Source organism: Cygnus olor, chromosome 4 (assembly GCF_009769625.2).
Source record: "Cygnus olor isolate bCygOlo1 chromosome 4, bCygOlo1.pri.v2, whole genome shotgun sequence".
Taxonomy (NCBI): Eukaryota; Metazoa; Chordata; class Aves; order Anseriformes; family Anatidae; genus Cygnus; species Cygnus olor.
In genome coordinates, this window is record NC_049172.1 from 42,207,822 (window position 1) to 42,234,416 (window position 26,595).

Sequence of the window (26,595 nt, forward strand, 5' to 3'; positions counted from 1 at the left end):
TTCTGTTTTGTAGATTTCTGTGTTTTTGTCTCCATAGTACATATGAAAATTTTATAATAAAATAGTGTGGGGGAGAGGTTGTGGTCAAACAATGTGGACCCTTTTATACAGCACATCACTGATGGGAGATGGAAATTCTGATTTCCATTCTGGGTCTAGAGAGGAGCACAGAGACCTATATAGATGGCACATCAAACTAATTAGGCTAACATATCCTAACAAGGAGCATGGCATTCACTGGCTACATTAGGACCATGGGTTAAGCTTACAGTCCTACTAGTTTCTCCTGTGCAGCCTTTCAGCTGCTTCATTAATAAAATTGGATGGCTGCTATTTGTAGCATAGAGGATAGCAGATTTAATTGAAATTGTTTCCTTTATAATGGGTGTGTGAGAGAAATTGAGTTTTTGAACAATTGAAACTGTCATTGAAAGTCTGCCTTGGTGAAACTTTAAAATCTTTGTGCTTGAGTGTCCCCTCCCACACCCTTTTTCCTGCTGTTTCTGACATGACAGCCAGAATTTTCTGGAACATAATTTTATGTAACTACAGACAACAATGACAATGACTACTGCTAAATCCTTGCCAGATCTTTTTTAAGAGCTTTTTCCATAGTAATGAAAGTGTAATTCATAGAAAAGAATGGATTACAGGTCATGGTCAGCTCCTGCTCCCAGTTTAATGCACTGTTCTGAGTGTGGGTAGTAGCACTTCCTGCTGTATTTCTCTGTAGGAAGTTGAATTTTTGTTCATCCAAATCACACAGGATGCCCAGTGTAGCCCAGGCACATTAGAGTTTATTTTGGCATGCTTGTGACTACTGGGAACTGCAGCTTGCTCTTAGCAAATTGGGAAAACGATGTAGTGGCTAGCCCCTAAGAAGCTCTACTGAATATATGTCCTAAGCCTGAACTGATGTATTTGAATTTGGGTGGATTTTCATGCAGGCACTTGTGAGTGCATTACTCATCTTAATTTCTTCTTCACAGCATAGTAGTACAACATTTCTTCAAAAAGTAGTTGGGGCAGAAAGGAAGGATAACTCTGGACAAGATATTTCTCAGAATTTCACTCATATATCCAGAACATTTGAGCCTAAGCAAAACAACATGCATGGAACATATCAGGTTAAAATTTCCATTTTGAAAAACTCACAAGCAACTGAAAACAGAGAAGATAAAGAGTTCTTTGGCAGCCATAACTATAGATAGAGCTACCACTTAAAACACAAATGTTTCCAAACTGTAAGTGCTTATATCACAGAGATTACCATATCATCGCAGGTTGTCACTTGTCCTCTTATCAATGCAATGTGAAATCCCTGTGAACATAAATACAGATTAATCTTGAAGATACTTGACATACCAGCTCTGTAGTACTGTCAGAAAGCACGTTCTGTGCAGCCACCATATGGCCTCATTGAGGCTTTCAAATAGCTATGGGGTCAATGTCCAACTCTTAGCCTTCTGCAGTCACAAAAATTTCAGCACTCTCTGAGCAATAGTTTTGTCTCCATTATATTTTGAATAACACTCTCTTGTGCAGGAAGCAATAATCCAAGAGTAATTTTCTACTACTATTGCTAATGTTCTTACAGGAGCTCATACATGATAATTAGGCCTCGCAAATATTTTTTAGGAGAGTGTATTTTTTCTAGCTTTTTTTTTTTTTTTTTGGTAACTCCTGAAAATGTTTTACTTAGAACAGTTTAAAAAACAAATTATTTTGATTACTAATGTATGACTAAAGACATTCTGAGCATTAAACACCTCCTGTATGTGAAATCCCTGGAGTTTTGCTACAGTATGGCCCCAAATTTACAATGAAATTGCAGAGCTAGTAGAACAATCGTAACTGTATAGAAGAAAGCTAATACAGTTCCTTACATGTCTGTTTAATAAAGAATCCTTCAGTTCTCAGTTAAAAAAAGAAAAAAAAAAGTAAAGGCTCATTAAACTTGGTACCATAATGCATGCTACATTTATTGAAGAAAAACATGAAGTCAATACCCAAGACGCTTAGCTGCAATGTGTTCAGAAAGTAAAATAATTAAATTGATATTGTTTCCTCTTTTGACAGGGTCTCCCATGAGACTGAATATTACTTGGCTACACCAGTAATGGCTGTCTATCTATGCAAAGAACTGTTATGTTAAATTAAAACCTCTCTATATTTATCAGACAGCCAAAACTAATAAATAAAACTATGGCATTAAGAGTAAACTGCTACTAGAGTATTACTTCCTGCATCAGAGTATTATTTATAATTCAATTTAGACGAAGTGCCTGCTCCTCAGGGAATGCTGAGACACAGTACTGACACACACACTTCACTATTTGGACACAGGAATCAAATTGTTTTGCAGTCACTGTGGTTGGAAAAAGATTCTACCAGAGAAACAACCACACCAAAATCCATTCAGATGTTTTTAAGAAGTAGGTTATTGAAAGAAATTACTAAAGTGTTGTTTGTAACAGCTAACGCTAATTGGAAGGCAGTACTGCATATATAAAAGGAAGGAAAAGAAAGACAAAGATAAACATGAATTTAACAAATTTTTGCCCTTATGATTTTATTTATTTATTTTGACAATAATTAAGAATTATTATTATTATTGTTATTATTATTATTATTATTTGCAACTAGGGTTTTAGCTCTAGAAACTTGCTCTGTTCTTCAGTATAACAGTTTAGTCAGTGCACACCAGACTGGAATTTTGAATTTGTAAGAAATCCTTCAAACAGATGTACTTGTACTGTATGGAGCCCGCATGTTAGGCCAATAGAAATACAAGGTTCAGTTCAAAATTCATGGAAGAGATTGCGTGACAGGAATACTCTGAAAAGGAAGAGCAAAATTTGAATTTTCAATCACTTTAAACCATCAAATAGTGTATTTAGAAAAATCCTTTCTTTAAGTTAAGGGAACTTCTCTGGGAGGCTACCAGACATCCCAGTAACGCCTATATTTAATACACCCATGTGTAAGAAAGACAAGGAAAGAAAATCTGATACATCAACCACTGCCAGCCACTAATGACCAGTGGAATTCAGCTAACATAGACAATTTAATTTTAATGCCTAGTGGGAATTTGATTAAAGCAATTAGGGAAAAATCTGTATGTAGTCCAAATCATGCATCTATTTCTTTTTATTTTGTTTAAGAGCCCTCAGCATTCTTGGCATCTGAAAATATATGCAGTAAGTCTCCTGAAAATTTTAGGCAGGGATCTAACTTTGTTCATATAGTAGTGACATTGAAGTGAGTGTGGCTACTTGCAAAAGGGAAATTATATACGTGTTTAAGTGTTTGCAGGATCTCCTGCTAAGTACTTGGAACAGAAAGCTCTTCCATAGCCTGTGTAAACCCTAACCCTAAATACAGCCTTTCCAGCAAAGTGCCTAGGAAAATGATGACCAGCCCTGAGAGACAGGGAAATTCAGGGGCACAGCTGCAGGCCCCAAGTTCAGGGTGAAGCAGATGAGGCTGAAATACTCCAGTCACCAGGAAAGTTCAGTGACCTCTTAGAAACAGACTGCTTAGAGTGTCTGATTGTTATTATGATGTAGGTGGAAATTAAGGAGAATAAACCTCTCGTAAACATATATGGAGTTGCAGCCATGGCTATGACATCACTGGTAGCCAATCGGGTAACTCACTCCATTTTGGTCCATCAGCTTCTACAGCCATTTAAAATTTTTTATTATTCTACCACATGAATCTGGACTGCAGCCACTCACCATAAGACAGACTGGACTAATAAATCTTTGGCACATGTAACCACCATGTTTAATATAAAACAACCCATGCACTTTTTTTAATATGATTTATAAAACAGAACATGAAGCTACCTACATGATCTTTCCTAGCTACAGCAGATACTGTTATTTATTGCACGTTTAATTGCTAACAGCAATTCAGTCATGTTACTTGACCTTAAGGCCTTATGATTACCTGATCCAACATATTTCACGTGATAAAAATGTCAAGCTCAGAGAAACCCACCAGTTTGACTTTCTGTGAAATTTAATTATAAACAGCCATGTTAAAAAAAGGTTAACAGTTTAAATAGTCAAGGCAGTTATTCATTTCGTAAGTGTTTGTTTTGATTGAAATGATAACTGAGAGGGCACTGTGCAGCCTGGTACGCTATGAATGGTGTAGTTTCATCCTAGCCACCTTCATTTTGGCCTCTTGGCTTGAACTCAGGGAACTCGGCTGGGCCTCTAGGAACAGCTCTTCACAGTGCTGTGGGATGCGTATGTCTCTCTGTATTACCTCCATCTCCAGCCTGCATTGGTTTACAATGGGGAAGAAAAGACAGAATCTGTGAGAACAGAGTCAACCCTTCCTTTAACTTTTAACATGTGGGCCCACACATCTAGATGCTTAAAAATGCGGTCAAATTGTTGAGTTTGAAGTTGGCACAAGCCATGTTATAACAGGCCTCGTTGATGGCTAGGTAAATTGACAATGTGAAATCCTGGACCGCTGCAGTTAGAGTTCTCATTGATATCCTAGGTTTAGGAACTTGTCCCAGACTGTCCAATTCAGAATGTTTTCCTGGGTCTTACACCTTTGTCTTGCTCCAGGCTGTGTTTCAATCAAGGTAGAAAGGCTCAGGAGCAGAGAGAATTCAAAGGAGCATACTTGTGAGAAACTCTCCTACATTGCCAATACCAATAATAGCAGTGGCAACAATAATGATAATTTCTGTGTACAGTGGTGACTAAGAGTCTTAGCTGGAAACTTTGATGATACTGTGACTATTCAAGGCAGATCTTGTACAAACAAAATGTAAAAAATGGTCTCCAAGAATTGTTGATTTAAGATATGTGGTATAGTGCCTTAGAATAAGGATGAGAAATGTATTTTCGTATATAGATTTTATGCCTTTTTATTAAAAAAGTTAACTGTTGTATAATGTTAGAAAGATTTAATTTACTTTGATATATTAATCACAATTTGACGTATTAATTCTATAGTTATAACTCATTGCATATTTTTCTCAGGAGAGAAATTATGAGTAAATATATATTTTTATATATATTATAACATGTTACACATGATGACTCTAAGTATGTTCTAACTACTAAATTCTGTAATATACCAGATCTTCTTATTCCTTTTTTTATTTTTATTTTTATTTTTTTGTGGGATAGCTGGTGAACTGAGATGACCTCACACTACAGCTTTGCTTCTCTGGAAAAATGAAGCTGTCAACAACATAGGGAAAGACTTGTAACCACAGGAAACAAATGTTCACAGGAGCTGGACTAAGACTATGCCAGGCAAAATAAGAATGACCAGCACATGTGCCCCACTAAGAACTGAATGCAAGAAGCCAATTATTCAACCTAGCTTTCCCATGATAGTCTTTTCAAACATTCAGCATCCTTAGGATACATATTTTTCAGGATGTAACACTAGGAAAAGCTCAAAAATGTTTGGAGGTTAGAAAAAAATTGCAAGTTCACACATAATTTCCCTGGAAAATGGCTAGACATTACAATGACAGTCTGATACAATCCTGGATGAATAGAAAGTTACTTCAAAAAAAAAAAAAAGGCAAATAATTTCTTCCCATCTGTAGGAGCGGCAGTGTTTTGAAACATTTCTAAATCCATATAAGATCTCGCAGGCCCAGGACTATCCATTCATGCTTATTATTCATGCTTATTATTATTTTCTCTCCAGAAAATATCAATCAAACCACTGGGCAATATTGACTTAGTGTCATGTGTCGTAAAAAATTCTATGTAATGGAGTATAAAAATAGAGAAAAAGTGCCTGCACTTGGTGCTCTCCTGTACCTTAAAATTTTTAGTTTCTTGTGCAGTTGTGTCCCAAATCCCATAGTATCAATTACAGAAGTTTAAACTGTGATAAATATTTGATACTTCAATAGCTTTCGGTGACAAACACCATGCCTGTATATTTTATATCACATGCCAAATCTTCAGTAAAATTCACAGAAGCACTGGGCTGGGATGAAGATGGTCCCTCAAAACAAACAAACAAAAAAGACACACAACAACAACACAAACTGAAATAAACCATCAATTTAAAAGATGCTTTTCTGTTAACCAAACTGTCTCAGAAACAGCTACTCATGGTATTCAGAAAAGAGTGCCGTCATGGTCGTTGTGTGCCTGATATTAGGAAGTGGAATGGGGATAAATCTTCCTTAGAGAACACCAATGCTTTTGCTTAAAATAATCTCAACAACGTGTCTGATTTGAGTCATTCCTTCTAGTGTAAAAGACAGATACATATGCAGCAAGACGTGTGTGGTATTTGGATGTTAGTCCTGGGTTGGCCTAACTCCTTTTCTCTGAGTCACATACCAAAATCTTCATGTGATCCCAAGCCACAGAAGATGCATACTGTCTACAGAGGGGCATGGCAGGTCCTGGAGTGATTCACAGACAGTAGTTAACTCCAGCTCCCAGAGGACCGTTTATGGTGGAGTAGGTCTGGCTCATGCCAGCCATGTTGCTGGGTCCCTGAGCAACCCATTGGTTTTGGCTTTTGCAGCTGCAGTTGGCTCATTCCCTTCCATGGCCAGACATTTGAATTCCTCATCCTTTTTTGCAAGCACAGTCTTCTGACTGCCTGTGTGATTCAGCTATCAACATGGGCCAGCACTTAACCATTTGTTCAGTGCCATGCTTTGGTGTGTAAGCAGTTAGTGAAGGGTGTAGGCTGCCCTGGTACAACAGATCCCTGTATCTATCTGCAGCAAACAGAGGGTAATGGACTTCGGTCTGTGAGGAAAAGCTAAGAAGAAAGTATTCCTTTCCTATAAATGAATAAATTGGGCTTTTTGTGAGAACAAAACTGGAATTGCACAGATCAATTTCTTAAGACCAAAGGAAGCCAACAGGAAACCCTGGGAAGCCATCTCTAATGTGTGCAAAGCTGAACAAACTCCAGCAACTTGGAAATACTTGAAGGTGACTGGTACATAAATCTACAGCAAAGTAGACCTGGACAGGAGGAAAGAACGTTGAAGTAGAAAAAATCAGCTCTGACAGAAAACAGTGTAAAGGCATAACTTTCAAAAAAGTCATGTCCCGGTTTTTTGCTTTTATAGATTTTCATACGTATAAATATATTTCTTTCTCTCCATATATATGCATATATACATATACACTAATCTAAAGTACCTTTGAGGACTGAAAAATTGCTCAGCAGTGGTAGAACCAGACAGGCAGTCTCCAACTGTTGGCTCTACTTAAAATAAGAAAACTTCAAAAGCTATAGTGATGTGAAGCAGTACAAAATATCAACAGAAAAACAAATGTGGGTGAGTAGACATGATGTGTTTTCCAATTTGCTGGCCAAAAACATACCTGAAGACAGATCCCTTGTGAAAGGGTCCTTAAATGTTTTGCCTGTCTGCTTCTTTTGGGAGAAATGACACAGGGAGCCATGCTTTCTTCACACAAGTAAGGCCAAATGGAGCTTGAAACAGTTCATCTCATCTGCATCCTGACCTGCCTTTTTCCTGCCATCAAGCAGGAAAACAGAAGGGTGTGAGTGAGCTGGAGCCTTACATTTGGAGCTATTTGTGCACTGGGCAAGCATGGGACAAACGACTGCTTAAATTTTAAAATCAGATACCATGTGGTACCAAAAAAAAAAAAAAAAAAGTGGGGATAGGGAGAGGGGAGGGGGAAGAATCCTTCCATTCAGACCTGTGTTGTAAATACTTCAGTGTGGTTGAACAATGCTTACAGAATTACAGAATAAAATAGTGAACTAAAGACAGAGACATTTAATAGCTGGGGACAGGGTTTCAGTTTATAAGACTCCCTCTGATAATAATAACAAACATAGGAAAGATAGAGTTGTTTTTTTTTTTTTTATTATTATTTTTATTTTTTCTTTGACAGCAGCAGTTTCTGAGGCATCTTGTGCAAACCAGGAGCACAAGAGAATTTCAATTTCTCAGAATTCTCAAAAAGAGAATTGAAGACAGAGTGAATAAGTCACAGAGATGCACACCAGAAAAAGTGCTTCTAGCTAATGCAGACTTGGTCCAGTAACAAAATACTCTATCCCTAAAAGTGTTAAAATGCACAGAGAAACAAAAAGGAAATGTGATGCAAAAGTGAAAGGGAGAAGCTCTCCCAAACGTTAGTTAAATAATCAGAAGACTAAAAGTACTCCATTACCTGTTCCAGAAGCTTTCAGAATTACCAGAATGCAAACAGCTACTTTTAAGGACTAGAGTGAATTTAAAGCTATAAAAAATAAATTAAAAAATTAAAAAATGCGCAGATTTAAGGCACCAAATCTCAGTATTACCTATCAATGTTTGAAGTACAGGCTTTTAATTTTAATGGCATTTTATGTCAAAGGGCTCCTGATGAGATGAAGGATAGCAATGGCAGAGATTTGTAGAACTGTGATAGTGATAATACTTCCTCTGTAAGAACAAGGTGATACAGATTTCCAGTAAGGTTAATGTGGAGTAAATTGATGTGACATTTTAACATTCAGAGATTTTCACTTCACATGTCCTATCTCATACCTAATCTCCTTTGAAAGATCTAATTGCAGAAAAAGGAGAATTAATGAAATAGTTTAGCTGTGAGTATGGTGGCAGTAGCAGAGGTGCAGCAAGCCTCTGACACATTTTACCACATAATGGCTTTCAAACTGTCAAATTTGTCATGATGTTACCATTAATTGGCACCTGAGCTAGTTGGGTTAAACTCAGTTATAACTGCTATGTCCACAGGTACTAGAATGATACCTTTACTTACAGCATAGTAATACAGTTGAGATGAGGACAAGCCATTTCTCTCTGCTGTGCATACACACACAGGCAGGAATCGACATCTGTGCTCCAATGCATGTAAAATGTACATGGCACAGCTTCTTCACTGGATAACATGTTGTAAATAAGATTCCTGGCATTATACTAATTTTAAATGGATTTAAAAACCAACCCACCAACTGACCAAAAAACAACTGAAAAACAGACACCAGAATAGTGAATGAAGCTGATAGAAGCAGAGAATCTGCTAATCTGTATTAACATGTTTATTATTTAGTTGTTGATTTTTGAGGAGGAGCAGGATAACCATTACAGACTACAGTAGAATTTTATTTAAAGACTTTTAAGTCAGACTTCTGGAAACTGAATGATATATAAAGCTGATGGTTGGAATTTTTCTCAACAATTTCTTGTAGTGTAACATTTGCTGCAATAAACTATGCCTTCAATTAGACCAGAGTAACTCCATTAACTTTAGTTATATCATGGTACTAACTGAGAGTATGTTTTGGCCCTCTGGGTAAAAACATACAATGAAAGCTCCACAGGGTAGAACAGGCAGAAGAAATTTGCCCTTCAGTTGGAGCTGTCAAAGAAATTATAAGTTGTTTTAGTTATTCTTTCCAAACTTAATGAATCTTATTAATGACATAGTTATAGTTCATAGTTTCCAGTCTGTGGTGGTGGTAGAACTAGTACTGTTTATGCTCTTTTTCTTGCTATCTTGCAGGTGAACAGAGATCAACAATTAAAGCTCTTGGGCATTGACTTTTGCTCTGGAAACAGGGGAGCTGAAGCTGAGTAAACAAGATGAGTATGTTTGCAGCAGCTGGCTGTGTGCTCTACAGAAATTGGCAATCATGTTTTGGGGCCAAGCTGAGGCAGAGGATGCGGAGGGCTTGGAATCGAGGACTGAGGAGTACTTTTTGCTTATTTGACATAATACCATAGCAACAAGCTGTTATGCTGCAGAAGGTAAACCAAACAAAGAACTGTAGGCAGATCTCTGTGATAAAAACGAACTATTTTTTATCCCAACTATTGCAGTAAAAAGCAGAGTTGACAGTGTTAAGCACTATTGTTAGCCAATTCAACTCCTTTAAAAATATGACTGAGAAAAAATATGCTTAGATCATAAGAGTAAGAAAGAAGAATTTTTTGTCTTGCATTTTTTATTTCCAGAGAGAGATATCAGAGGGGACTTTACACGGTGTGCAGGGTCATTTTCTTATTTGCTTTTGGTTCTTCTTCCTAAGATAAATGGGTTGGTTTGTCAGTGTCAGAATTCCACCATTCCACATCTGGTGGAATTCAAGGGCTTGAAATCAGTGAAAGATAAATGAGGGCATTGCAAGTTGAAGTTTGTACTGAAAGGCTGTGGGACAGTCAGGGAACATCAGCTAAAACAAGCCACTAAACGTTTAGGCTATGTTAAACTCCAAGTGGCTGTGCTCAGAGCCTGTGGTGTTTCTGCTGGTTTGGCACTTGAGTTTCATAGTGCCTTTCATGGTAACCTGAATTCAGTCTCAGACCAAGTGCCCCCAGACTGTAGCAGTTTTTGCATCAGAAATTTTCTCAAGGAAGGATCTTTGCATCGGGTCTGTTTTTTGACACCTGACATGGTTAGCAGGGACAGGTCCACACAGTTCCTCTCATTGCTTAATCTGTATGCTTTGCAGTCAGATCCCACTGTCATACGTTTACAAAGAAGCATGGTAAAGTATTCCCCTCTACCCAAATATGACAGCCTGGGTACATTTGGAGCAAAAGGTTTTCTGTGTTGGGAGCTAACTCCTGTAATGGAAACTATTAAGTTTCTGTACTGGTGCAGTTTGTGTGTGCCCATCACCACTGAGTTTTGGGCTCTTGCCGCATCAGTTCCAGGTTTAGCTAAAGCCCTGCTAAAATGAGTAGAAAAGTTCAGCTCCCAGTGCCATCCTGCTTTCAGTCTTTCCTGGCCTAGGCAGAAGTACTACACCGCTTGTACGTAAGACATGGTTACAGGGTTATCAGAAGGGTCAGACTGGCTTATAAGCACATTTTGATCCGTGTCTAAGACATGAGAGGAAGCTGAAAATGATGAGGAGGCTGAAGAAAGTAACGTCAAAGTTAAAGAAACCCACAAAACCATCTAAAACATGAATAGCCTGACTATATGGAAAACGTATGTGATATTCGAAGCAATAGGAAAAAAAGATTTATTTGGGAGTAGAACCTCCTCCTATAGGTTTAAATTATGGGACGGAAAGGAAACAAAGGGAAAACAGAAAATTTAGATGAGAAAAAGAAACTTTTTCAAATCTGTGAGTGTATGGAAACATTTCAGTTCTTATGTTTTAACAGAATAGGCCTGAAAAACTGCAATGAAAAAGACCATTTGTAAAATTTGAAGTGATCTGTGAAAATAACACTAAGCTAAATAAACACCTAGGAAATCCAGGCTTTTTGTTGCCAGAATAGGACCCAAGATGTTTCTGTTTTCTTTCCAATCTTTTTTTTTTTTTTTAAATCTTAATGCGTAAAGAAGTACAAAAGACATAATAGATATCGTTGCCTACTTAGATAATATTGAATTACGCCCTGCAATACATTCTTACTATCTGAATAAGTAACTTGTCATTACCAGCTTCTCGAATTTTCATACAGTTTACGTAGCCTTAACTGGAATAGGAAATTCATTTACATTTATCATAACTTTGTATTAAAAGTCCCAACTGCTTCTTTAGGCCTTTTTTCTCTTATTTTTATAAGCTACTTCTGCTTCTGAATTTTATATGACTGTCATTCCCATATTCCTTTGAGACAATGGCAAATACCCATTAGTTTCAAAAGACCTTGTTTTATAAATGCTTAGCTTTCTTATGTTTTTGATATCATACTATGAAATTGTGCTTCCTAATTCCACAGCTGGTCTCATTAGGAGTGTTGTTTGCATCCTTCCCTTAGACAGGGGACACAGCACTGCACCCTGTGACTAGGACTGACACAGTGTAGCTGAAGAACCAGAGAACTGGAGAATGGTTCGAGAAAGCGTTCTCCTCATTGCAGTCGATACCTTCTAGTTCATGTGTTGAAAGGGGCAGAGACTTCTTTATGCAATCTGTAATTTTGTGAGATGGCTGACTGCTCCAAACTGAAATGGAAAACTAAAAAACTCCACAAGCTTCATGATTATTACAAGCATGCTTAATAGCAATTTGTGGAAGGGATTCCCTACTGTCTTGCACTTGCTGCATTAAATACTGTGAAAATGGAAAGGGTTATATTCCCTAGGTATAAACGAGTGTCCAAGCTGAAAACACTGGCTATTTGCATCCTGTAGCATCACAAGCACTGGGAGGTAACCTGTAGCTCGGGAATTTTGGGCACACAGGAGCCTTTCCTGAGTCTGGCAAGAGACAGGCACACCATGGCTAAAAATGAGTAAATGCTGAATGGTGTTTGCAAAGCATTACTTCCAGAAAAGTAATATGTAAAGATGTGTTGAAGAATCATCTTTAAAGGTGAGTAGGTAACTGAATGTAATATCTGTATTATTTTAAAGATGCTTTCTTGAGCTGGACACAGCCTTACAGAGCCGGGACAAGGAATATTTGACAGTAGAAATGACCCTGGAAGCATCATGTGGTCTTGCCATTTTTCCTGGGTTTATTGTCACTTTTGCTGATCTTCTTAAAGTCTCTTGCTGTTCTCTAGCCACTGTTAGTTAGCCTGCTTATCTGTAAGACTTTTGGGGAAGAGCATGGTAAATGTGTACATAAAAACTAAACAAACAAAATCCACAAAACCAAACCCTTTTCTTCATAAAACAAATTTAAGAGTTGAATGTGATCTTTTCAAACAGTGTTAGAATTAAATTTTTTCTTCTAAATGTCTGAAAATTTGGCTATCTTGAAGTATATATTAACAGATAAACTCACATGAAAGTGAATGACTTTTTTTCTGTGAAAATTCTCTTTTCTCCTCATGACATTTTGTCTAAGTTAATGGTGTCCTTGTGATCTAATGGTGTGCATATTCTTCAACATGGGTGGGGAGTCAGATAGCCAATTATTTAAATGGAACAGCTATTGAATTAGTAGGCTAAATGAAAACCAGATTATCATAATATATAAATTACATAACCGCATCAGAGTGTGTGACGCTAAATAGCTGTTTGGAGTTGCTATCAGGTTCTGAGACATTTTGTGTAAAACACTGATTTCTGCTTGGCTGCTTACCACAAAGCTTGCTTAAAGGGCAAGGAGAGGAACACCAAGTACTCCTCCATTCAGAGCACTACGTTTCTAATTCTGTGGTCTTTTCTTGGATGTGACACCTAGAGTAGGGCAGATTACATTACCAGTTAATGATCTGCAGAATGATATGCAGTGCTCTTTTGGCCACTCTCCTTTCTGATGCTTAACATCAGTCTATCTAAAACTGGGACAAGAGTTTAACCTACTCTTTGCCATCCATCAAAACTCCATGAAGTGCATTCATTGAAGGGAGGAAGATTTGACAGGAAAGAAGGAAGTGGTAGTAATTGTAGACATGCCAGGTGCAAGCTGGCTGCCTGCATGCATGCAGCTCATGCTTAAGTGGGCATAAAAGCTTCTCTATGTGCATGTTGGGTGGTCAGACCCTCATCCCAATTATATGGCTTGGAATCAGAAATGTCTCAATTTTCTTCCCTGAATTTACTCCAGATTAATGTAAGTGTAACTGAGATAAAATAATTAATGGTAGACTGGCTGAATTTTTCTTTTTTTTGTTGTTACAGACAGAACCCTGTAGACAGAAGACAGATTAGCTCACACTGAATAAATGAGTACATGTTAGTAGCTCATGCTGGTTAATAGCAATGAAGGGGCTCAGTACTTATTAAACTAAACTGGTTCTTTGCTAACATAACTATTTAAAGGTGATGTGGCTGTACCTAATAATATAGTTTGATTTCTCAGTGCCTCCATCAAACTGCAGCTTGGAGCAATTTCTTCCCTCTAAAAAAAACTTTATTGTTGCATGGCTTATGTGTGGTTGCTGCCTTGCTGCTCACTGCTACTTGGCCTGCCACAGGTGGATGGTATTTACCAAACTGTTACAGCTCAAAGGCTCTATTTAGGTGGAGGGGCAAACATGGTCTGTGTTAAGCCATGAGATGAGGTTTGCTAATTACTTTTCCTTTGGGAATCATGTTGACAGGCAGATGGTGTGTGCTTGACTGTCACCGTGACATGGACCCTGGATGCAACCAAGCTGGGATACATCTGGCACTGGGAAACAGTGAGTGATGCCAGGTCCTATACTCTAGGCACAGGCCTAGACCTTCAGATGCTAGCATCTGGGTTGTGATACTGTTCTGGGCCTACAAGGACTGTTTACCTTTGCCCTGCTTAGTACTTCTCTGTTAGTTCTCTGTCCTGGTCAACACTATAATTCTTTTGCCTTGCTGATTCAGACCACCTGATAAAGAGGAATTTTTTGACCACATCCTTGTCAGTGTAGGAGTGTCAGCTACTCTTCATGCATTGAATTTCGTCTCTATGGATGCTATGGGCACCTACTACAAGGACTGCAGGATTTGGTGAGTAGCAGTTTTACATGCAATTTATCCTTTGCAAACTTGCAAACATTCCCTTTCAGCCCTGTTCTCTCCAAAGTAAGGAGACAGTCTTTTTAGTCTCTCATAAGCCAACTCTTCAATAGGCTCCTTCACTTCAGTGGTTTTTCTTTGTATGGTCTTGAACTCCACTATGTCCTTGAGATGCAGGTACTCAAAGCAGCTAAAGGGCATAGATATGCAATTGCAGTGATGTTTCTCGTTGTTGTATTTGGTAACATAATTACCAAGTTACTGATACTTGGTAATAAAAATATCTTGTGTTTTTTGTTGTTATTCTGAGGCCAGAGTATTATAATTATGGTTTGTGATTTGACTGGAGAGATATCAGAGTAAGTACAGATGGTGTTTGGGATATGTCTTTCATTCCATGGAATTTGGTTTGATAATTTTGTGTAATAGCTGTGTATTTCACCACTTTTTTTTTTTTTAAATTTAATCTGAGCACTCATCAAGTATCTCACATTCAATTATAGTGCACTGATAGCAGTGTCTAGCAACTGCTTTTCTCATCTCATCCTCTTTCTCCCATGTAACAATGTAATGATCTGTCTTAAATTTTATCATCTTTATTTCCTATGTTCTTCTCTCTTTACACTCTCATCTATTGACTCCCATAAAGATTTGAGAGAAGGGAAAAGAGCTTGTTTGGAAATTCAGTGTCCTCGAAATGGTCAGAGTCCAGAGCCTATATACAGTTTTTCTCTGCTGTGTGTTGTTTGTCTGTTCATGACAATATTGTCCTTCCTTCAAGTATCTCTAAATGGGTCACTGCAGTGTGTTTCATACATCATATGCTAGGTTTTGTTTGTCTGTAGTACTAACTCATATCTTTTAAACAGAACTGGAAACTTCAGGTATATTTATTGCCATATGTACACTGACTGATTTTTGCAAGTTTCTTTCGTATTCTTCATCCCTGCAGCTTTGTACTGCTCTCTCTAAAGAGTGATGTGCTTGATTATTTAGTGAAATGAGGCATTTGTTTTACTATAATTTTTTTTTGGACCAGAGGCAGCCTGAAGCAGCAATGCAAAACAGCTTGTTATAATTTGATTATTTTATCTCCCAAAGGAAGAAAGTGTGCTCCATCATTAAAAATAACAGTACTGGACTTCTTCCAAACCAAAATATAGCAGTATTTATGAATTAATGTTGAGAAAGGATAACAGAAGCAGTTTTTGCAGGAACACTGGTAGTGTCACAAGCAAAATTAGGTACCATGGTCATGAGATAGTTTAAAACCTGAATGTGTTTCAAAATGGTGTGAAGAGACATTTAATGAAGCAGTTATTTAGACATGTTTAATGAATAGTTCACAGTGAACACAGCATTGCAAGAAAAGAGAAGACACATCAGTGCATTAAACTGTCTCAGGAGGTAGATATTAATAAAGAACCTTTAGCTAATGTACAGGAATAAAGGTCAAGGAACAAAGCTAAAGAAGACAGAAAAGGTAAAAGGAAGGAAGTCAGCTAAAACAAGGTAGAGTTTGACAGGACTAGAGGAACTGGTATTCAGAAGTAAAACTGGCAATCAGGGCCTAAAGGAGGACAGAAGGGAAACGTTGAGAACATTTGTGAAATAGCAACAAAAGCTTGGACTGTTGTAGAAGGGTCAGAGAGAGCGATAAGTATTTAAAAGTGCCTGTATGAATGCAAGATGTGTGACGAAGAAAACAGAGAGACCAGAAACACGCAGAATATTGGCATCATTAATATAACTGGAACAGGGAGAGGAAGTAAAAGTCTGTTAGGGATAAATAGCATAAGATAATATATAGATCATGGAGAAGGGAACAGATGGGAGAGAAGTTTTGGAAATAAATAAAACTGAGAATTATGGGAGAAGACATACGTTGGTTAAAAAAATTTGGGCGTGCTTAGAAACTCTGCTTAACCTCAGCTCCCACTGTCTGTGAAAGTGGTTTTCCAGTTGTTGAAAGTGTTTCTGGTACATCTAAGTAGGACAGTTTGGAGAATGTTTATCTTTGTAAAAGAAATACCTCAAAAGAACTACAGCCACCCTCATTGGTACAGTGCTATTTCTAATCTGGCAAACCCATCCTTGGCATCTGCTGAGCTGTCCTGAGTGTTGTTGCATCCCCACATTGTCAGAGCAGCTTTATTAGAGGGCAGGTGAATGACTTATAAACAACAGACCACTGACTCTACTGGAGTTCCTGGTGAGATGCAGCACATGGAAATCCTGGGGCCATCATGACAGCTTAAGCCAGCTGAGGAGTTTCAGAAGAAAAGGGACACAAGGCTTTTTATGGTATTACGGTACATTTATGGTGTTTTTTCCATATCATGGTACCATACTTTCATTATACTATTTCAGAATAAAAGTAGTTTTTTTTTTCTTAATTTGTTTTTAATCAAGTATTGAAGCAAACATTCAAAAGAGCATTGAAAATTGCTTCAAAAAACAAACAATAAACAAATCAATCTATGTGGAAATGCAGTCACATCTGTTTTGAAAAGGAAGTTTAAAACTGATTAAGCATACCTGAATGACTGCTGAGCTGCCCTGAATCCTCACTATTTTAATGTAAAGTAACTCAGTTTAAAAATCTTTCACTGGATCAGATATTTAAAGCATAAAGGAGTAGATGTCCCAGACAATATTAAAAGAGTTGGACCTGAAATCACCACTGAAAGATTTATTAGTTTGGGTGGAGCACAACGTGAATGTATTTCTAGTCACAGTTATGTATGAACTCTCCATCTGGTCCTTAGCTTGCCTCCCTGCTCCAGCTCTAACCTCCCTAATCCTGCCTCTTGCCCACAGCTTCAGACTTGGAGGAATTGCTCACTGCCCTCCAAGTGCATGGTGCAGCTGGGCCTGTCCCAGTTGCATAGGGCTGGGCTGGCAGCATTGCAGGTAGAAGACGTGATGCCAGCTGCTCTGGCAGAGCTGGTCCCCCATTCTTTTTGCTCCTGCCTTGCATGTGGTATGCCTCCATACCAGCTGCAGTCTGATATTTGCAGGTTGAAAGACCAGAGCTCGAGTGGAGACTTCATGCCAGTAGATCAGCTCAGGTCCAGAAGTAGGAAGAGGCACATTGGTGAAGTACTGTGCTCTGAGGACTTTCCTGTGTAGGTCAGCACTGACTGATACAGACCTTCCCACTCCTTTTGTCCCACACCTGGCCTCTGTTGCAGCCTTGTTTCAACTTCTTCCCTCCCAGTGTTGTAGTATTTGCACTTCTGCTATAGCTGGATTATTCCCCGTCAGTCGCTTCATTTGATTGAATAACTGAAATTTGACTTTGTGTTTTTTTCATTTTCCATGTCTGTGGATCTGTTGTCTTAGTTAGGCAGTGCAGTTTTGCTCTGTATATGCAGTTGCTAATGTTTCTACCAGGTCAGAGGTTAATGTAATGCTTGGTATTTATGTGGTAATTTTCTCAGTATATTGGGGAACAAGTGTATGTAGCATGAATCTTTTAAAAAATTCAACATTCTCAGCATTGCCAAGGCTGCAATAATCATTGTAGTACTTACCACTTTTTATTTTTAGTAGCAAAATAGGCATAGTTGGGGTAGATGCTATGTCCTCTTGCCAAGATAGATGACAGTGTTCTCATCTCTCTCTTTCTGTCTCTCTAATTCTCTCTCTCTCTCTCCCTCTCTCCTTCTGAGGAACCATATTTAGGAAATTGTTTGAGCATTACAACTCAAATAAGGTTTTACCTTTTATAGCTTTTAGCTTGTCTAGTTAGGCATACTATTTTCTGGGGATTTCAGCTGCTAGAGAATGTCTAAGGCTCTGAACATAACAAAACAAAGACATTTTTTCTATATCTTGAGAATACTGAAACTCTCCAACAATCCTAAAATAATTGTTGCACCTCATATTTTCAAATAACTGGCAGGAATAGTAATCTTCTACAGCTTAGTACACTCTATTAAAAATGAGTAATATACATATTGATCATAATGCTTCTCTTAGCTGATGAGGCATCTCTTGGGGGTGAAACCACAGTACCATATGGCTTTAATGTACTTGATATAGTTCTCTAAATAACCACTATAAATTATATTTCAGAATTATGCTGGACAGCAATTGAGCTTGTCTTCCAAACTGTCAATAATATATTTTGACTGTAGGTAAGAAGTTCTTTATGCACAAGATGCAGTATTTAAATAATTAACAATTAACCATTCCATTTTTTTAAGTGTGGTTTGTGACGCTTTGAATTACACTAATTTTAACTTCAACATCCAATGATAAAATGGGTAAGTAATGCACCCAGCTAATTGAAATTTATACAGGAAGCAGAATGCACCATTTCTCTAGCATTGTAGCTAAAGTAACACAATGCAATTTCCTCAAAAAGAATAAGATCCAGCATGTTATTGCAACTTTAAATGTAAATTTTAAATGGAAACATTCTTTTGAATATGAAAGCAGTTTACTGCCCAATTCTGGCAGAGGGTGATGTAATAAATAGTTGAATTTAAGTTTAGGGCAAAGTTAAAGGTATAGTTTGGTTTTCTGGATTTATATTATGTATTTTTCCCTCAAATGTTTATTTGTCAACAAGTTAAGTCATTAACACAAATCAATTTGAATCCCAACCTGGAGCCAAATCTACCACATGAAATAAGCACTATTACCTGTTAAACAGTAACATCAATATTATTGTTTATGACATTACCAACTGGCAGAAAACACGATGACCTTTTAAAAATCTAAACAAGGAGAGAATAAGTCAGAGACCAAGCTATCAAGTTCATATTCATATCAGAATATGTATAATATCTGTACCCAAAGCTCAGTTTCTGGCAAGACTGATTCAGCCTTTCCTCCTTCAAAAGGTAAGGAAAGTGGATAACATGCAAACAACTTATGTGCTCTGCCTCACATTTGAAAATGCCATGGCATTTTCTTAGGGTAGACTTTCAGCATTTTGATGAACATACTGGTGGCCCAAATCATCTCTCCTCCCACCATTTTAACAGTCCTGTTTGTTCTGCCTTTCAATATGGCTGGAGCTGGTATTGCACAGATGTTACATTCCAGGGCTGGCCTGACAACAACAATTCTAGGTAGGAGATAAAAGAAAATAAAGAAAAATGATGGGACATATGCAGAAATTTTGTTCCTTCCAGGAAAGTCATGGGGACCTTTGCAGTTTTTCAGGAGAAGTGAAAGAGGCATTGTTTTAGCATAATTAAAAAAAAAAATAAAAGTTATTTGAACCTGTGTTTGCATCAGGTGGCTGTTGTGACATGAAGTCAGCTCTGCTCAGCTTTTCTTCTCTGACTTGCTCTTTTTTTTGTTGTTGTTGTTTAAATTACCAGTTGTGGGATCAGAGAGAGAAAGTGCAATTCTCAATTATGTTTCAGACATTAAAAATGTTGTCAGACATCAGTTTTTCATAGGCTTAGCAGTCAACTGCGGCTGCTGTCAGAAGGTGTGCCTCAAAGATTCACTGAATTCACTCAAATAACAGGGTCTCCAAGGTTTTAATAAGTCAAAATGGAGATCTAATTGTACAGGTTAAAGGAGCAGGAAAAGATGCAGCCATGACATTTACTTTAGTCAATTTGCATTAATGCATGCTGCTATTTTCTTGACAGGGGACTTATCGGTATGTCTTGACGGGGATTTTTTATTTGGGGCTGAAGATGAGGGTGGGGAATGAGTCTTTGCCATAAATGTTTCAGCAGAAGATGACTGTGGGCTTTTCTCTCCCAGTAGGCCCCTCTTAGTGGAGCTTGAAAAGATGCAAGCAATGCTTCCGGCTGCAGGAATTAGAGGGTGAATGTCCTACTTCTGATTTTCAAATTTTTTTACAAATATTGTACACAAACCTTGCATAAGGACTCTGTATTACTGAAGAACTATAAAGTAATACCTGGACATCATTAACCTCAGGCATGGTGGGAAGTTTGTCTTTTTCCCTTCTCGCTGCCACCGTTACATTTTTTTTTTTTCCTTGCAGTGTACTCAGTACCATAGGGGTGAGGAGTAGAAGCCCTCTAATTGTATTGTCAGTGACTTCATTGTTTCTTTCTGAAGGCTAACATTTTCTGGAATATTGAGGCAGAGAGGTATTGATTGTCTGTTATTATTCCAGAATAAGTTTTAGAATAGCATTTTGAGGTGGAGAGGAAAACCTGATCCAGTGAATCCAAGAAGCGAATAAAAGTTTCCCCACAACCAATACGTTTTGTACTCAACATGATGTAAAACAAACATGCATCTCTTCATTTTCTGGCTCTTGCTTATGGCAGTTATTTAAAATATTAGATAAAGTTTTAGACATCCATATGTGTGTGTGTTGGGTGGTAGAATTACATTAGAACAGAAATACAACGCTAAAAATAAATTATCCTCATTCTACACATGGTCACAATCAGTATTCTCCAACTTTGCCCTCTCTAATGTTGCAGTACTTGTTGTAATATAGAATTTAAAGTTAGTTTATAGTGTGTAAATGTCATGCATTTGATGCTAGTTTTCCATGATCTGTGCTAGCTACCCTTGTGGATAGTTTACTGCATCTCTCTCCTGATATATCAGATTGCGGAAGATTTGAGGCATTCAAGACTTGCTTGGCAAACCTTTGGAAAATTACAAGTTTTAGTAGTTTAATGGTGCACAGACCTGTGTCTCTTCACCAAAAAAAAAAGCAATATTTTACAACATCCAGCATCCATGAGATCGCGCATACTTTCCCCAAAGCTGATGAATTATAGGTTACCTCTTTGAGTTGGAGATCAGAAGTGAAAAACAGAACCATATCCAAATGGCACAAAAGGTAAGAAGTAGTAAACATTGGCAGTCATTGCTTTTTCATAGGCGGAACAGTCAACTGTGTCTGCTGTCAAGAAGGTGTGCCTTGAAGATTCATTGAGCTCACTCAAATAACCCTCCAAGGTCTCAGCAATTTGAAATTGAGATCTAGTTACATAGATGTAAGGAAGGGGAGAAACAGCTATGACATTCACTTTAGTCAATTCGGGTTAAACCATGCTTTTGTTGCTGCTGCATGTACTGTTGGTGGGCCTAACAACTTCTATTCTCTGCCCTGCACTGTCAAAATCTTATTTTCACTCATTTCCATTCATTTTCTTTGCTAGGCTATTTGACCAGTAGGGCTATCAGAATCCCAGTCTTCTAAAACTCTGTGTACTTGCCAGTGCTGTTTGTAGCATGCTCAGCTGTCCTCGTTTCCCATTATCCCCAGTCCTTCTGGCCTGCATTTGTTCAGTTTTCTTTCCTTGGCAGCCAGGGCAGGGAGGTCAGGGAGATGATGCACTGCAAGTTTTCCCTTAGTAAAAAGTTGGGAAATGCTTCTGGCTAGATATTAATCATCAAACACTAATCATAGCTGAAGGAAGCATTCTTTTTTTCACTCAACGTGATCCTAAAAAGTTCCTTTTGTCCCACACTAACAGCAGCCTGAAGAACTATTAAGCAGCAGATGCATGCAAACAAGCACAAAACCAGTTTGAATGATCCCATCTCACAGATTCCTGTTGCGCTGTGGCTTCTCCAAGTCTGTGTGTTGAGCTTACAACACAGACCATCTCTGTGCTTTTCCAGTGAGGAGCACACTTCTAGGACCAACAAATAATCCACATACTGAATTTATATAAAAGACAAATGTACGGATTATCATTCATCTCAATAGTATTTGGTATGCAAATACAAATTCTCGTCCACTTTTTTCTCTTCATATATCTCCCCTTTTTTTGCCTGAGGTACTGTACTGTTCATCTCCTCATTCCTCATGTATGCAGGAACATCTAGTAATCTAATAAAATCTACTTGTAATGAACATTAAACTTTACAACGGATACATGAATGTGCTTACTTAACACCCATGCTATAGGAGACAATTACCTGCAGTTTCCAGAAGTGTCAAAAAGCTTAAAAAGCTTATTTGCTGTTCTTGACCTTATGCCCACACTACAAAGTTTCAGCTTTTTTTTTTTTTTTGATAACTGTTTTAGCTATGTTTTCTTTGTCTCCCTTTCCTTAATTTATTTGTATGTTTCATGAGTTCATGCCAGCGAACATTCTCATCTGTTGTTATGGCATTAACAACAATTACGATTACACTGAATTAGGCCATGAATACATAAAAAAAATTAAAGTGTGAACAAAATGGGTCAAAGCTTGAAGAGTGCTTGTACAGAATTTCTCCAAAACAAGCAAAGGCCAAAAATTCAACCCTGGTTATTCTTTTTTTCACAACACGTATCAAATACAAACAGTGTGGTTTGTGCCTGTAAGTTACATTGATGCCCTGGGCAACCTGATTGAACATTCACATCAGCTCTACTTTGAGCAGGTTGTTGAACTACATGAATTCCTAAGGTCTGGGTCCAAGAATCATGAGTTATTCAGTTAGCTTAAACCAGTACAAGATGGAGATGACCAAATAGATTTGACACTATTTGTAAGAAATATTTTTTTTGTTTTTTAAAGGTCAAAGGGATGAAGGTCAAAATAAGGAATTGCAAGTAGTGATTTCCACATGACATGCTATAATAGTGTCTTTATTCAACACTAGAATATGAATGAAATCACCTCTTGGGTAGAACTTTGCAACTGCTTACACTAACATTCTGTGAAAGTTGATTGGGAAGAAGTGAAAGAAAACACTGTTTCCACTTCAGACTGCCAGGACGTTTGTTGTGTGTCTCTGTGTTCTAATTACCTAGTATGAAATTTGGCTACATGAACATCATTACTTTTCCATAAACTGCTGTAGGGTTTTTAATGACCACTAGGAGCTAGGATTCAAAGATCTGAGTTTCTTCTATAGTCTCAGTCCTGTGCTGTTGGCATCTTGCAAGAGGCTCAGTTCAGTAGTAACTCAGACAGACAAGGGCTACCAGTACTATTTCCTTCAGTGCATGCACTCAGTTTTCCTTGGAGGATCTCCTATTTAAATTCAAATTTGGCTCAGCACTGCTTAACTTGGGAGGTCTGGCTCATAACACAAAATGTTGTGGCTACAAGCCACTATATTCATTTGGTCTCCATACATTTGGATTCACCTTCTGTTAATCACGTATATTTGATTATGATTTATCAGAAACTTCAAGAACATATCTGATGGAGGAGAAGACATTTGAGAGGTTTTTTATTATTATTTTTTTAAAAGTCATGAGTAGTCTTGGGTTGGTCCTAAATGATTTCAGAGAGCTAAACCGCCTACAGAAAGGGTGTCATATGCATACTTTTTTAAAGACCGTGATGGAGTTGTGCTTGCTGAAGTGCTCCCCAAACAATTCCTCTGGTGATACAGCTCCATATTAATTCTGACATGCATAAATGTCAGTTTCTTATATTAACCAAAGAAGCAGGCAATGGACTGTAAATTATTGCTCATTCCTGTCAAACACAAAATGCGTTGGCTGCTAGAAATGACATTTTTGCCTAGCAAGAAAAGTATTTAAAATGGGTCCTTCTGTAAGAGATTCCATGAGGATACACCTTCTGAAAGTTCCTGCTGAAAGGATGCCTTTTATGCCATTGAGTATGTGCACTTCATTAATGTCTGCACATGCTGAACAGGTTAAGTACACATCACATACAATTTTCTGGGTGGATATCAAATAAGAATAGTCTTTAATACATAGAGATGGCTGCAGAATTATATTTTACCCATTAAAAAAATCAGAATGAAACTTGGAAATTTGGCTATGAAACAAAGAATAAAAATAAGAACCAGGAAGTCTTTAGGATTTTTGTGAGGTTGTTTTGCTAACCTTTTTTGTTTGTAACCCAGAATTGCCCTTAACATCTATATCCATTTATAGCAGGAAGTCCAAAGGTGACAGTTACCTTCATCCTCTATTTTTTTTATTTTTTATTTTTTTTGTGAAATTTTGAGTTCAGGTATAATACTACAGGTATTCTGGGGCTGATGTTACAATGTTTTCAGGAAGTGAAGCTCTTCCAGGGAATACATGGAAAACTTCACAGCTCCATCTTAAGGAAAGCTGTTCTGACATATGTTTCCTGAACCTTCAGGAAATTAGCAGGAATATGTGATAGGAACAATCTTTCTGTTTCTGGAAACGAGGTTATAGCTGAAGACTATGCTCCCACATGTTGCATAATTTCTGGTTGGCTTTTCTTCCCTGTGGTTGTGTGCAAGACTGCTTTGGCTATGGGAAAAGTCTCTTGCTTCTTAAAATCCACTATGACAATAATGATGAATAGTGAAGACCACTGCACTGCACTTTGCACGCTAGTCAGTCTTTGCATTGCCTTATATCATGTACCATATGTACACTGTGACTTGGCTGGGTTCAAAAACTGTAACTGGCAACACTTACTCTGATTGTTCTTATAATGATCAAACAGTAACACAGTTTGACAGAAATTTTATAAACCATCATGTTGTAAAACAAAACCAGCATAAACTGGCTTGAGCAAAGAAGGTGTGTTTAAAAAGAAAAAAAGTTAATCAAAAGCACATGAAACTGGCCATCTGTGCAATTGTTGTGCGTTTTCAGTGTATGAAGGCAAATAAATACCACGAACCTTTTGTACAGTCAGTTTGAAGGTATTAAAAGATTTTTGAAAGTCAAGAAGAAAACTAAAGTGAAAGCTCTATATTTCACACTGAATCCACTGGTGGTAGTCAGGGAAGGATTTGTCAGGATTTGCCCTTTCTCGTTTCGTACCTGTAAGAACTGCCTCTTACACATCCTCAGCTTTTGCTTGTTTGGTTTACATTTGGAATCTGAAATGTCAACACATGTGAGTTACGACATGGAAAAAAATACTCTTAGGAACTCAAAGGGAGAGATACATGTCACCATTTTGCACCTAAGAAGACAACGTGTTCGCAATGGGAATGGTATGTTTGTAGAATGAATACAGTGATTGCCCAGCCTCATTCTTCATAGGTATTTACCTACATCATAAATAAATATATATATATATGTATATATATGAGGTTATATATATATAAATAATCAGAACCAGGTAGTCATAAGGGATTCAAGAGAACCTGGTTCAGCAAAATCAGAGTTGCGAAGATAGGGTCTATGTAAACTAAATAAAGAAAAAAGAAAACCAGGAGAGAATGCAAACATTTTGGCAAACAAACTGATGCACAATAGTGACAGGAAGAACAAGTGGCTGTCAATAAATCAGAGTCACAAGATTTTTTCTTAACCTGAAAATCCAAACAGGATCATGGAAAAGTAAAAACAAGGACAGCACAAGCTTTTAGCAGAAGAATAAAAACTCCTGACATAAGAATTCAATTATCTTAGGAAAACATACATAAAATGAATTAAGTAACAGTTCTATAAATATATCAGATGTTAGTTAAAGTAAAGAAAAAAAAAAACACAAAGAAAAGGACAGGTCTAATATTTATTTAAGTTACTTTTGGAAGAGATGATACAGAATACAGAGTAGGGTGCCGAGAATTTTTTTCTTGCCTTTATTAAAAAAGGTTATTGTGACTAATGTGATTATTGTAATTAATGCAGTAATATGAAGGAGAAACAAAATGGGAAGAGCCAGAAGAACCAAAATGTCAGGTTAAAAAGAAAAAAAAAAAAAGAATTCAGGTGTATTCTTTGAAGAAGTTGAAAGTTATCTGCAAATGCTTACTGCACACTCTAAATAATTAACAGTTACCTCCTGGGACCCACTGGAAATAGATGAGATCCCAGATCCAATAGATGATAATAACATGGTGCAATGTAGAACCACCCCTGATTTTCCAAAGTACAAGTTGTTCTGGTGGGGCAGCAGCATATGTGATTTGTATTCATTTTAGAAATAGTTGTGACAGTTCTGAAATGTATTTTCAGAAACAGATTAGGGAGATGGTGCAAAGGGAGTTGGTATTAGCTTTAACATAGAGTCCAGTTCTTGTAAGTTACAGGTCACATTGGTATGGAAGTCAATGAGGATTTATTTTAAAGGCTTTCCTAGTGCCAGAGCAATTTAATCCTTCTGGTTATGGCATGGAGGATAGCTTTCAGTATATAACCATAAAGCGTGTATAAGCTTGGAAAAGAGTGTAAGTTTAAATATGAAAGTGGAGTTGAGAACTTGCATAAATGTTTTGAAGTCAGCAACATAAAATTCAATAAAATGTTCCATGTCCATTTGAAATAGGATTAATAAGAATTGACATGGTCTGCAGAAAAAAAAAAGAGCATTAGTTTAGACAACTAAGCATAAAGATAAACATTTGCACAAG